Here is a 14,497-nt window from a genome sequence, read left to right as displayed (position 1 = left end):
AAGGTGTGAAAGAAAAATACCCCGGTTTTAAAACACAAAGGATACTCGGATTTCAGCTTAAATCCCCTCGAGGAATTTCAAGGCTGTCATTTCCCTGCGGTAAGGGACCAGTCTCAGGAGCCACTGGGAGCCACAACGAGCATCCCCTCCGTGCAACCCTCCCCACTTCTGTCTCTAATAAAGGGCAGCTCCGGGCTCGACAGCTGCAGTGCGCACCGTCCAGCGCACGGAGAAGCCCCTAGCGCTCACACCTACCCGGCCGCCCGTGACCCTCCGTCCCTCCCGGACGTGTCCTCACCAGGCACGGAGCAGAAGTCCCAGGATCGCTGCGTTACCGCTCACGTCGACCGCAGCGCTGCCGTACGCCCACCCGGCTCAGCCCCATCCAACGGCTCGCAGAATTCAAATTCGTCCACTTCCGTTTGCGACCCGGAAGACACGGCTGCTCCGCCCCTCCCTGGGGAAGTAAGTGGACGGTGGGAGGCTGCGTCTGCGCCTTGGCTTCTGGTTTGAATTTAGGCGAATGCGCAGGGGCGGATGTGCGGACCTGGCTAGGAAAACAACTCCTTGGCCTGCAGGTCCAGGGAGGCGTGCTGAGTGCACCAGTCACCCCCCCTAACAGGCCACATGCTGGAAATAGGTTTGCCCATGCTAATGATAACGCGCGCGAATGCGTATTCTCCTGGCCCTCTCCCTTCAGGAATTCTTTTGCATCACAGTTCTCTATTGTCCTAAAAGATCTTTGCTTGGCTCTGGGATGTCGGTTTTCTCTAGCGAGTGCCAGAATGAAAATTTTAATCCCAAATGTCTGGAGTTACTGAAGGGATTGCATCTGAGAGGTTTAAGAAACTTCCACAAGGATTTAAGTCCTTTAGGCAGACCTCTGAAAGAACAGAACTGTAAGCTTTAGAGTTAGGATTAATAGCGGGTCAACTAACACCTGATAGAACTGATTCGAACTTGATTTATCCTAACAGCGCCTTTCAAAACACGACTTGAAAGATTTGCTGGATTTCTAGAATCTAGATGCCTAGCACAAAGGTTACCGATGTAACGTTTTTAACAGTGAGAAATGAGAAATGATATGTTCACCAACAAAGTATGATGTTTTGGGATTTTATATACTGATCCTGAAAGTGTTCAAAGATAAGATTTTGTAATACTGAGAAGTCAACTTTAGAAGGACTATGTAATACCCTTCTTTTGAATGTGTGTGCCTGTGGCAATACAAAAGTTTCAGGATGGAACAGCAAACTGTACGAGTTAAGCACATCTGGCAGTGTGCTTGGTAAATAGGGAGAGCAAAAGAGGGAGGAATTTTTTTTTAAACGTTATAAACAGCTGGATATTCAGATTAAGACTTCGATACTACCAATTTTGTTTTTTAAAGGAAAATTGTTAGGAATGGAATACATTCTGAATACAGAAACAGGTAGGTTAAATGAGTGTGTGAATGTATCTTAGTTGGCTAGGCGGTTTTACATTCACTTAACGGTAATTGAGGGTCTGGAGACACGGATCAGCAGCAAAGCAGTGGCTGCTTTTCCACTGGTCCTGAGTTCAACCACAGCACCTACATGATGTTTCGAAGCCTGGAACTTGAGTTTCAGGGGATCTGATCTCCTCAGGCACTGAGTACACGTGGTGTGTATTCACACAGGCAAAATGCCCAAACACATAAAATGAAAACAAAAATTAAGCATGATATAGCCACATATTTTGCCCTTCCTGTTTTAGTACTTAATGTTCCACATTAATAGTATGTACCCATTAAATATATAGTTATTGAAGGCAGAAATTAAATATATTTCCCTATGTATTTTACAATTCTTTGCACTTTCTTTCCAGTAAGTATTATCTCTCACAGGATTAAAAATCTCAAGCTGACCTTCAAGCAAAGTTAAATATTCTTGGGTAGGCAGTGTAGTCAGTTGATACAGTCAAGAGGTCTTGATGGGTTCATTTTCTCTGCCAGTTAAAGAATTAAGAGGCAGGAAAAAATTCTGAGCATAACAGGTAGCATCAGAAAAGTCTCAACAAATACCAGAGACAGCAGCAGACAGAATCAGCTATTGAATAAAGGCTTCTCTGGGGATGGCTTTCTGCCCCCCTCCCCAACCCCCCAAGAGTTTTCCTCCACCTACTGAAGAGTTGGCAGGTTTGAAGAAAGATGGAATAGTTAATTAGCCCACCACAGTGGTATAACCAGTTCTGATCCTGCCTTGAACCAGTTGAGCCAGTCTCTCAGCAAGGGGCCTGCAGATAGGAGACGGAAGCCTACTGGGCCTTTGTTTTAAATTGCCAGGTTCTTACTTCAAATCAGGATGGTGAGGAAGAAGCCTGCTGTTTTGAAAATTCGCCACCTTTATATTACCTTCCTATGGCCTCCTCCCTACCTGTCTGCCAGCCAGGGTGTCTAACTCCTAGTTTCTCAGCACATTTCTAGTGCATAATCTCTGGCACCATCAAAAAACAAAACAAAAACAAAACACACACAAACATCCAAAAACTTGAGTGTATTCAGATTTCTTTGAGAATACTCTTTGTATTAGTCAGGGCTTTCTAGACTAACAGTATTTATAGAATGAATCTCTATAAAAAGGTGATTATTAGAATGACTTGGCAGGCTGAAGTCCAGCTAATCCAACAATGGCTGCCTATGAACAGAAAGTTCAAGAATCCAGATGATAAAGCTGGATGTCTCAGTTGGTTTTCAGTGTACACTGGAATCCTGGCTCTAATGCCTATAAAGGAATACACTTGCTAGCAAGCAGGAAAAGAGCAGAAGCTTCCTTCTTCTGTGTCCTTAGGCTCCAGCAGAAAGTGTGGACCAGATTAGATCTTTGTTAAAGCTCTTCCTGCCTCGAAGATCTGATTAGAAGTAGATCTTCCCACTTCAAATTAAGCAGAAATCCCTCACAGGTGTGCCCTCCATTTCTGAGTTCTGAATTATTCCAGATATAGTTAAGTTGACAACCAAGAGTAGTCACCATAAACTCACTCCTTGTCAACTAATTTCCAAATGAAAACAATAACCCGGACATAGTAACACCTAAACATAATATAACTATTTCATGTACAATTGCAAACACATTATATATCTATATCTATATCTATATATATCTATATATCTATATATCTATATCTATATCTATCTATCTATCTATCTATCTATCTATCTATCTATCTATATATATATGACCAGGTCATAACTATGCCTAATTGATGTTACATCATATACTAAAGTAATTAAGAAAAGAAAACACAAATATTGTATGAACATTCTTAATAAAATACAACAGAAACATTCAAATCAATTGTAGTCCTCTTTTTCTGCAACTGGTCACATAATCTTAGCTGATATTTACAACTACCTTCCTCTACTACCTATTCTGTATTTCCTCTACCTTCAGCAAGCACCTCAACAGGTCTTGGCTCTGTTCCTAGAGGAGTGACCCATACCATCATTGCTGAAGGGTCTGTGCCCTTTGTCATCCTGCCTGGATTAGTTTCCCATAGGCTTTAATCCTAGGACATGGTAGCACCAAGAGATGCCCTAAAGGATCTGCACTTCAGACATAATCTTTCTTGCCTCCATTGTGGAGAAGAGATCCAATCCCTCCTGTGGTAATCTGGATCAACCACCCCTCCTAATACTATTACTCCTTGCTTAGCCTGTTGGCTTAAGGGCATCAGAAATCCAAAGTAGCCAGGGAGAAGTCAGTGGAATGTTTGCTGTGGCTCCTAGAAAAAAGATTCCCAGCTCTGGTACCAAAACGTCTAGGCCAGCAGAACAGAAAGCAAAAAAATGTTTCCTAGAGGCTAATGGGGTGGGGGGGGGGGACAGTGAGTGGAACTATTCCCTTTTCCACCCCTTGTTTCCTGGACTATTAGAAAAACCATATCATATATCAGATGTTGATTCAAAACTTATACTGTCTTCTAGAGAACTTTGCCCCAACCCTCCATGCTACTGCCACCTCAATGACAACTCTAACTGTGTCATCAAAAGGCCATACCAATTTTCTATCATATTGGCTGCCTCAGGATGGTGGGGAACATGGTAAGACCTGATCCTGTGTTTGTGAGCCCACTGTTTCACTTCTCTGACTGTGAAATGAGTTCCTTGGTCAGAAGCAAAACTGTATAGAATACCATGATGGTGGATAAAACATTCTTTTAAGTCCACGAGTGATGGCTTTGGCAGAAGCATTACATGCAGGAAAGGCAAAGCCATAACCAGAACAAGTATCTACTCCAGTAAGGACAATGTGTTGTCCTTCCCATGGAGGAAGTGGTCCAATGCAGTCACCCTGCCACCAGGTCACAGGCTGGTCGCTATGGGGAATGATGCCATATCTGGGGCTCATTGTTGGTCTCTGCTTGTTGACAGATCTGGCACTCAGAAGCAGCTGTGGCAAGGTCAGCTTCCATGAATGGAGTATTGTCCAGCCAATGAATAACCTTCATCTCTGTCACCATGACCTCTTTGTTCCTGGATCCACTGGGCAATGATAGGAATGGCTGGGGAAAGAGGTTGACTGTGCATTGACCAGGTCATTCTATCTACTTAGTTACTGAACCTCTCCTCAGCTGAAGTTTCCTTTTGATGAACATTTATTTACATGGGAAACAAGTATCCTCACATCCTTTACCCATTTAGAGAAATCTACCCCAGATGCCTTTCTCATTCATTTTCCAATCATGTTCTTTCCAAGTTCATGACCATCAGCCAATCCATTGGCTATAGCCCATGAGTCAATGAACAATCACAATCTGACCATTTCGTCTTCAAAATAAAATATACGATTATGTGTACTGCCTGAAGGTCTGTCCACTATGACATTTTCCCTTTACCAGTGTCTTTCAGGGTTGTTCCAGACAGAGGTTGTGATGGGGCAGCTGTCCACATCTGGGTGGTACCTGTATAACATGCAGAACCATCAGTAAACCAGGTTCTAGACTTCTCTTCCTCAGTCAACCAGTCATAGGGCACAACCCATGAGGCTATAGATGCATGTTTGTCAATAGACTGCTTTATACTGGGAGTAGAAACCATAGGTGTCTGGGCAACTTCTTCATGTAACTTGCTTGTGCCGTCAGGGCCTGCATGGACCCAGGCACATACATACTACTTCCATTTGATAATACATTGCTGCTGTGAGTCTACCTTACGACTTGAGTCAGATAACACCCAGCTCACAATGAACAGCTCTGGTTACATAGCAGCTTAGTGTCCTATGGTCAAACGTTCAGTTTCCATTGAGGTCCAAAAGTAGGAAAATAGCTATCACTCAAAGAGAGGATAGTTGTCTGCAGATGATGGTAAAGCCTTGTTCCAAAATCCCAAAGATCTTTTTTATGATTCACCTTTGGGACTTGCTGTAGCATCTCTGCCCCTGACATTACCCCATGTACCATTGGGTCTGCTGGATCATATCATCCAAGTGGTAGAAATGCCTGCACAGCAGCCTGGACGTGTTGATTTTTTTTCCTTTTCCTGGCCTCACTCAAAGTTGACAGCTTTCTGAGTCATTTTGTGTTTGGGCTGGGGTAAAACACCCAAATGAGGAATGTGCTGCTTCCAGAATCCAAACATGCCTACTAAACACGATTCTTTCTTGATAGTGGGAGGGGCTAGGTACAATAACTTAACCTTCACCTTGGAAGGAATATTGCTGAATGTCTTCCCTCCCTCAACTAATTGCATTGCTAGTAATTTCACTGAGGGAGAAGGTTCTTGAAGTTTGATTGGATTTATTTCCATCTTTCTTAAGATTTTATTGCTGTGAAGAGACACCATGACAAACATAGCCCCTATAAAAGAAAACATTTCCTTGAGGCTGGCTTACAGTTTCAGAGGTTCAGTCAATTATCATCACGGGGGAAAGCATGGCAGCATCCAGGCTGACATGGTGCTGGAGGAGCTGAGAGTTCCACATCTTGATCCAAAGGAAGCAGCAGGATATTGTCTTCCACAGATAGCCAGGAGAAGGTTCTCTCTTCCACACAGGGTGGAGATTGAGCATAGGACCTCAAAGCTCACCCCCATAGTGGGCTCCATCAAGGCCACACCTACTCCAACAAGGTCACACCTCCTAATAATGCCACTTCCTATGGGCCAAGCATATTTAAACTACCACACCATCCTCAAATGTGCATAGGTATTACCAACAAGTCCAAAGTGGTCACTATCTCTCTTTCACTTGGTCCAGTTAGCATAATGTTATCAATATAGTGAGTGAATCAATACCAATGTGGTATTTTGTGGGAGAGACAGACCATCAAGATCCCTTTTAATTTAAGTTATGACACAGTGCTGGAGAGTTAATATATCTCTGAGGTAAAATGGTAAAGGTATCGTGTTGGCCTTGCCAACTGAAAGTGAATTACCTCTGGTGGTCCTTACAGACAGGTATCAAGAAAAGACGATTTGCTAGATAATTAACTGCACACCATGTGCCAGGAGATGTGTTAATCTGCTTATGTAAGAATACCTTAGCTGGTACAGCAGCTGCAATTAATGTCACTGCTTGATTGAGTTATCAGTAGCCACCTGTCATTCTCCACAATCAATCTGTCTTCTGCACCAGCCAGATAGAAGAGTTAAAGGTAGATGTGGTGGGAACCAAACCATACCTGCATCTTTCAAATCCTTGATGCTGGCATTTTATTGCTGCAATTCCTCCAGGGATGCAATACCATTTTAATTCACTATTTTCTCTGGCAGAGGCAATATATCTAAAGGCTTCCAACTACAATTGCACTCATATCAAAGGCCAGGAAACCAATGTGAGAGTTCTTATGACTTCTATTTATTCCAGTTACACATTCTGGGACTGGCAAAATAACTACAGGATGATTTGAGGACATACTGGACCTACTGTGAGTCAGGCTTCAGCCAAAACTGCACTAATCACCTCCATACGTCCTAACTTTGACTAGAGGGCTACAGTGTTCTTTAGGATCTCCCAGAACAGCATTAATTTTGAAGGAGTATTTAATGGATTCCAGAAAGTCTAGTTGTTTTCCTTCCCCAGTGTACAGTTGCCTTTGTAAAAGGCCATAGATTCTTCTAGGGAAGGACTAGAGCAGTGGTTCTCAATCCTCCTAATGGTGCCGACCCTTTATTATGGTCTCTCATGTTGTGGCGAGCCCCAACAATTATTTTGTTGCTACTTTTTTAACTGTAATTTTGCTACTCTTATGAATTGTAATATAAATATCTGATATGCAGGATATTTGATATGCAGACCCCAAAGGGTTTGAAGTTCATAGTTTGAGAACCTCCAGACTAGAGAAAAGCTAATTTTCAGGTATTTTACCAAGGTCTTTCCTCAGGAGAACCTGGCTGTCCCTTCGTTCAAAGGTTTCTGGGTCTATAAATTTAGTCCGGTATGCAAATTGGATCATGGCCTGAAATTCTCTTTTGCCATGATCTAAGGTAGCTTTTCTTTCATTTGAGAATTTTCCATTTAAATAGATTAAACAAAAATGCAGTAGGCTTCCTATCTATTTCATGCTTGGAAAAAACTATGATTGATTAGCTAATACCCCAAAGTACATATGAGTCATACAACCGTAAAAAACATTTTGCCTGTGCTGATCATTATGCGTTAGGCCATTATGAACATTGTGTTGTCTATGTGTTCCTTTACAATAAACTATCATCGCCTTGCCTTTGGTGATTCAGTGCGGCCATCTGTCTTCTTCAACTCTGAGGCTCAGTCAAACCCATTGCATTTAAGTCATCCAGTTGAGAAGCAGCATCTCTAAAGGACCCTGAGTGTGGCACAGGGGAAAGTGACTACAAAGCTCTTTAGATGTGATGGTGTCTCTCTAATTATTTTACCTTTTATAGGATTAGTGAAGGGTATATCTTCGGGGTCTTCCCATTGTGGAGGATTGGGTTTTACACAGTGTACCCACTCTAGCATTGCAGTTTCCCAGAACCTGAAAATCCCTTCATCAACACTAAGCCAAAAGATATCAGGCATCTTTTTTGGCAAATGCTTCAGCCAACTTCAAAACAACTTTTAACACCCGTTTTTACTGTGCAAACTTCCATACTGTCTTAGTCAGGGTTTCTACTCCTGCACAAAACATCATGACCAAGAAGTAAGTTGGAGAGAAAAGGACTTATTCAGCTTACACTTCCACATCACTGTTCATCACCAAAGGAAGTCAGGACAGGAACTCACACAGGGCAGGAAGTTGGAGGCAGGAGCTGATGCAGAGGTCATGGAGGCTGCTGCTTACTGGCTTTCTTCCCCTGGCTTGCTCAGCTTGCTTTCTTACAGAACCCAGGACTACCAGTCCAGGGACACAAAACTGGCCAGTACACATACTAAACCTAGAATCTTCCTTTAGTTGGTTCAGATCAATAAACTCAGGCCTGATTCCATTTTGTTTTCATTCCACCATTATCTTAAACCCTTAATATCCATTCGAACACATATTCGTCAGACTTCTGCTTGAATGAATTAGCTAACTCATTAAGCTCTTTAGTAGTGTAGCATACCTCCTCATTGACTTAACTCTATCTCCATCTGTGATGGTTTGAATATGCTTGATACAGTGACTGGCACTGTTAGGAGGTATGGCCTTGTTGGAGGAAGTGCATCATTGTAGGCATGGGCTTTAAGACCCCCATTCTAGCTCCCTGGAAGCCAGTCTTCTCCTAGCAGCCTTCAGATAAAGGTGTAGAATGCTCAGCTCCTCCTGCAGCTTGCCTGTCTGGATGCTGCCATGTTCCTGCCTTGTTGATAATGGACCGAACCTCTGAACCTGTAAGCCAATCCCAATTAAATGTCTTTATAAGAGTTGCCTTGGTCACGGTGTCTGTTCACAGCAGTAAAACCCTAAGATACTATTTTAGGTTTCTCTCAGCCTTTAGTCTGGCTACTAATCTAGAAGCAACTATTTGTGAGACCTGAGGGACATCAGTATTGTCTTGCTTGCCATTTCGGGGGTGGGGTGGGGGGAGGAAGTCACTGCCCATTTAGCAGACAACGGAGGATTAATTTCCTCAGTCAAAGGTGAAAAGGGCAATTTTCAGTGGGTAGGGGTGAGAGTAAATCTGCTTAGGGTAGAGAGACAATTTCCTTGGGTGAGATGAACCCTTGAGAATAGGAAGGTTCATAGTTCTTAGCTTCAGTAGGGTTTACCCACACATCCCCATCCCAATGTACAGGATCCCATTTTTTACCAATTAATGCCCTCCCTTTAACTGCTGACAGCCTCCAAGGCCGGGACTTGAATTTTCACTGTAACTCAGCCAACTTTATAATGAGAGCCTCCGTTTAATTTTCTACAACTTGAGTTCTGTGGCTGCTGGAGGGGAGATTCTCTCCCAGGGCACACTTGGAAACTCTTAGACTGTTCTCACACATCTGTTGTATTACTGAGTTCATTGTTATCCTTCACGGTGCCCTGAGGTTAAGTTGGTTAGTTTTATCACAGAGCTCATTTCTTATCCTTTGTCAATTTATCCAGAGATGGTAAGAGCAACTGACCAGTATCATCGTTTTTCTTATTTTTCCAGAAATTGTCAGAAGTTTTATATACAAAGTCACCAAACCCATCGCCTCTCATACCTGGTGAATCAGGACAATCAAATGCATTAATCTCCTTAAATTTGTAATATAGTTAACCCCATGAGTCTAGAATAGTCTCTGAGCTTCCAGAAGAGGCTTCAGCAATTGGAGAGGCTTCAATAACTGTGGGGATTTGTCAAATTGGAAAGTTGATCTCAAATATTAAAAAACTCAATCCTTCGCCGGGCAGTGGTGGTGCACGCCTTTAATCCCAGCACTTGGGAGGCAGAGGCGGGCGGATTTCTGAGTTTGAGGCCAGCCTGGTCTACAGAGTGAGTTCCAGGACAGCCAGGGGTACACAGAGAAACCCTGTCTCGAAAAACCAAAACCAAAAAAAAAAAAAAAAAAAAAAGCCTCAATCCTTGAAGCTAGCTATGAGGTGGTGGATGCATTTATAATTCCAGCACTCCAGAGGCACAGATGTAAGGATCTGAAAATTGCTGAAGGAAGACCCCTAACTCAGTATGCAAAAACAAAGAGCGTTCATTCTGCAGAAACATCTAGCATGCAGGGGGTTAACAATTCTCTAAAATGGTGAACCCAGACTAAGGCACATAGGACTTCTTATAAGGAACTGGGAAACTCTCTAGAAGGATTAGATAATCTAACATTTCATTGGTGGGTACTAGGGGGTCACAGGTGGTCTGCATTCCTATTTCATGAACATTTAACCATAAGATGAGATAGGGCCACCCTGCACAAATGGCCCATTCTGAGATAAGATATTTCCTCATTTTTGTGATTATCCCCAGGCTGTTCTTTGAGAGGGGGTTTTATGGTCTTGTTCTTGATTTTATGGTCTATTCCTGGAGCTGGTGTCTTAAGGCCTAGTTTTTGGGACTTAGGGTCTGTTCCTGGATCTGGTTGAGGCCACCCTGGTCTACAGATGAGTTCTAAGACAGTTAGTGTTTATTCTTGTCTCAAAAAATCAAACCAAACAAACAAATAAACAAATTTATCTGTATACTTCTGTTCTATAACCACTTCTGGTACTGAAAATCTCTAGTAGGGTTCTCTGAAGGAACAGAAATTGCAGAACGAAAGTCTATCTATCTATCTATCTATCTATCTATCTATCTATCTATCTCTATCTTTTCATCATGTTTTTCTATCTACACGTATATAGATAGAAAAGGGATATATTAGAATGGTTTATAAGCTGTAATCCAGCTAGTCCAACAATGGTTGTCTACCAATGGAAGGTCTGAGAAGCCAGTAATTGTTCAGTTCATAAGGATGGATGTCTCAGCTGGTCTTTAGTACACACCAGCATCCTCAAGAAGTAGGCTCTAATATCAGTGAAGGACTAGACTTGCCAGTAGAGTGACAGCAAGCAGTCAAAGAGAGTGAGCTTCCTTCTTCCATGTCCATTATTAGGTTGACTGCGGCTCAGATTAAAGGTGGATTTTCCTACCCCAAAAGATCTGGATTAAAGATGTGTCTTCCCAGCTCAAGTGATCCAGATTAAAACTGGGTTTCTCCAAATAATTTAACTAAGAAAAAACCCTCACAGGGATACTCCCACTTGAATTTTAGTTAATTCCATGAATAGTCAAGTTTTATCATAGCTATAGCATAGTAACTAAAACATAAGTTGGTACCAAGAAGTGGGCTCTTGCTAAGTGTCTTAATTAGGGTTTCTGTTTGTATAAAATATAAACAATTATATTACGCCAGAAATTGAATAATAATTGCAGCAGATTTGGCCTGAAGATTTTTCTTGGGCCTAATGACAATTGGCACTCTGGCTATTAAGAGTTAATAATACACAACTTGAGACATGGCAATCTGCCTAGGCTGGCTTGGAGACCATTTTCTATTTAGTGCCCTTGAAACCACAAGAGCTGCCAGCCTGAGAACTAGCTGTCATTTGCCATATATGTTTGCTTTGGCAAAATATGCCTCTAGGCTCTTAGAAGTTGGGTTATACAGTTGATGAGGGAAAATGATTGTAAGAAATAACTCAGTTCTGTCAGGGTTTGTCAATGATGACTAAACTTATGACTCTAGACATGCAAGAGGAAGTTAAACACGTGTCTGGGAACAAAAATGATATGATCTACATCTCTTGGAGCAACATGTATCTATCCCTGTCTACTGAGTTCTGTATAAATGAAGAAGCACTCTGACTGTCAGTCAAGGCCACAAGATTCTCCTGACCGTTGTGCCTGACTTTATTCTCCCTCACCCACTCCTTACCTCTACTCAGGAACCTGTCAATTGCTGGGACAGGCACCCCACCCCACCCCCTGCCCCGCCCCCTCTCCCATCAAGCACTAATTATAAAAATCCCATATATCTGAATTTTATGGATACATTTTCTCGATTGAGGTTCCCTTCTTTCAGATAATGCTAGCTTGTGTCCAGTTGACATAAAACTAGACAGCATGCTATGACAGACATGACCATGCTGGTTTTGTTGTTGTTGTTTTGTTTTTGTTTTTCTGATGACTGTGGAAGACTTTGGAACTCTGGACTCGAGAAGCACATGACTGTTGTAAGCAGACCTTAAAGAACTACCTTAGCCTATTGGAGTTTAGAAGACAGTATTGCTAAAAGCTGTGGACGGCCCAGCTCCAGAGGTCTCAGAGAACAATGTTAGCCATTGGATTAGAGACTGCTTCCATAGTATTTTGGCAAAACTGTGGCTTCTTTCTACCTGTGTTTCCCAAGATGTTACATGAGGCTACATTTTCAAGTAATGGACTAATTTGTACCCTTCCCAGCCTTGAGCAGATGGAACAGACCTGGTTTGCCACCCTAACACCTTAACACCTAGGGGAAGTCATCCGCTTTGTTTACACTTACAACTTCCTGCAAGAACTTAGAAGAGACTGCCTGCTGAGCCTGCTTTGCAACATAATCCAGCCGAAACAAATGATGGGTTGGGTGGGGCTTTCTATATATATGTGTATGTGTATATGTATATATGTATATACCTGTGTGTATACACACACACACACACACACACACACACACAAGTGCTGAATATTAAACTTTGAACCTTGGTCAGAGAACTTTGTCTTGGCTCCATGTTTCCCTCACCCCTCTGTCTCCTTTTCATTTCCAGCCCTCCTTTTAGGTGAACCCAGTTCTCAGTGGCCGCTGGGCGGCTACACTAATTGACAAAGGAGATTTCAAGACATCCCACTACTGACTCTGTTGTGTGGTTATTAGTAATCACTTATATGTAGGTCTACAATGATAAAAAAAAATAGCCAGAAAAGAATAACAAAATGTACATTTTGGAGAGAAATAAGACACTAGCAAGATTAATGTTACAGTCAAAGCTTGTGCTTGAGAAGAGGCTGTCCTTATAAGGAGATGAGCACCACTGAGAAGAAGCCAGATCTTCACTGCAATAAAACAAAGGATTCCCTCAGGATATGGTACCACACAGTTAAGCTTCCAACTTGCAAAAGAGAGCGTAAAGCATGTCTGTTCCTGGAAGGCAACTTTTTGCATTATGTTATAGCCACAAGACTATGGCAATCAGAGTGGAATGTGGTGGATTGGTTGATAAATATCCCTTATACTCTAGGATATCTGAACATTTGATCCTAAATTGGTGGTACTACTTGGGTAGGTTTAGGATGTGTGGAAGAGGTATATTCTCGGAGACAGGCTTTACAGCTTAACAGCTTTCTGCCATCCCCACTTTTCTCTGCGTTTCCTGCTTGTGGTTTGAAGTGTCTCAGCTTCCACCTTCTACCAGGCACCAGCTCTAATGGCTATGCCTGCTGCCTGCTGTCAGGCCTGTCTTTGCCATGGTGCATGCTAGCTTTTTGGGATGTTGCCAAGGACCAGCCTTGGCTTGGAGAGGGGTTCTGAGAGAAGGGTTGTCTGGGAGCAGTGAAAAGAATTGACTCGAAGACAAATTGTGGATCTGAGCTAACAACTTGTGTTGCTGTGTGTGTGTGTGTGTGTGTCCATGTATCTGTCAGTTCTCCAAGCAGTTCTCTCTTTTTATCCTAAAAAATTCTCTGGATAGCTCATCTCCCCAGAACACAGGTCCAGACTTTTGTTTTACCTATCAATCCAATCACTTACTCCAGGTTTCCTTTTGATTACCCTATAAATCAGCATCCTGTGACCTCAGCCCTATTATTCTTAGGAAACTGTAAGCACACAATTTCTTTTAACATCACAAAAGAACTCAGAGGTCTGCCTGCCTCTGTACAGCATAGGCAATAAGCTAGTTGGGTGGGACCTTGCCCTGAAATTCGCGTTTCTACTATACCTGGGCCATACCTTGCTCAGGAATCTGCCTGCCTTTGTATCTTTCTGACAAACTGGCTCATAGTGTAGCTGCCTTTGTTCCTTTAGATTCATGAAGCTCCTCATAATTCATATTGCATCGTTATATTTTGCATAGTTGAAAAATTATATATATATTTAAACTCATGTATTTAGAGCTCTTTCCCATAGCCTTAAAGGCTGTCCTGAAGGTCCCAGTGTCTACTGTTTTGTGGAGACATAGTCATACCCTAGACTTCTGGACTCTAATTCTTATGGAGTCATTAATGATAGCAGGGAGGATATTCTTCGAAGGAATGTGACAATAAGTACATTATTAAACAGATAAGCTTCATACCCATGGCAGCCACCGACACTCATGGAGGCTCACTCTGGGGCCTTTTCCCAGGGGCAGGAACCGTGTCATTCTGTCCACACCAGGGCTACACTGGTCTTGGCAGGATGTTAGCTCTAAGGAAACCTTCTTTCCATAAGTTGCCTTGGTCATGGTGTTTTATCACAATAATAAAACAATAACTAATATAGATTCCCAGACTCACTGATCAGCAGAATCAATGTTTTGAAAATGAGCATAAAACCAAAATCAACCTACAGATACAGTATGCTCTCAACTGAAATTTTAGTGCCTTTCTTTACAGAAATAG

General features: G+C 42.3%; 1 protein-coding gene across 3 annotated transcripts in view; it reads right to left on the bottom strand.

Annotated features, from left to right (window-relative positions):
* The window catches only part of G2e3 (G2/M-phase specific E3 ubiquitin protein ligase), a 32,428-nt gene extending 32,034 nt beyond the window's left edge, over positions 1–394 (bottom strand). For 2 of the 3 annotated variants that reach the window (XM_028757480.1, XM_028757482.1), the window contains exon 1: positions 299–394. The gene's annotated coding sequence lies outside the window, so the exon portion shown is untranslated. Of the gene's footprint in view, positions 1–255; positions 275–298 lie in introns of those variants that run through there. The other variant, XM_028757481.1, reaches the window with a different exon arrangement.
* Between the last annotated feature and the right edge of the window lie 14,103 nt (positions 395–14,497).

The sequence above is a fragment of the Grammomys surdaster genome, unplaced genomic scaffold (assembly GCF_004785775.1).
Source record: "Grammomys surdaster isolate TR1022 unplaced genomic scaffold, NIH_TR_1.0 126163, whole genome shotgun sequence".
NCBI classification, from domain to species: domain Eukaryota; kingdom Metazoa; phylum Chordata; class Mammalia; order Rodentia; family Muridae; genus Grammomys; species Grammomys surdaster.
The sequence above is the reverse complement of the archived record's forward strand: the minus strand, read 5'-3'. Positions and strand labels throughout refer to the sequence as shown.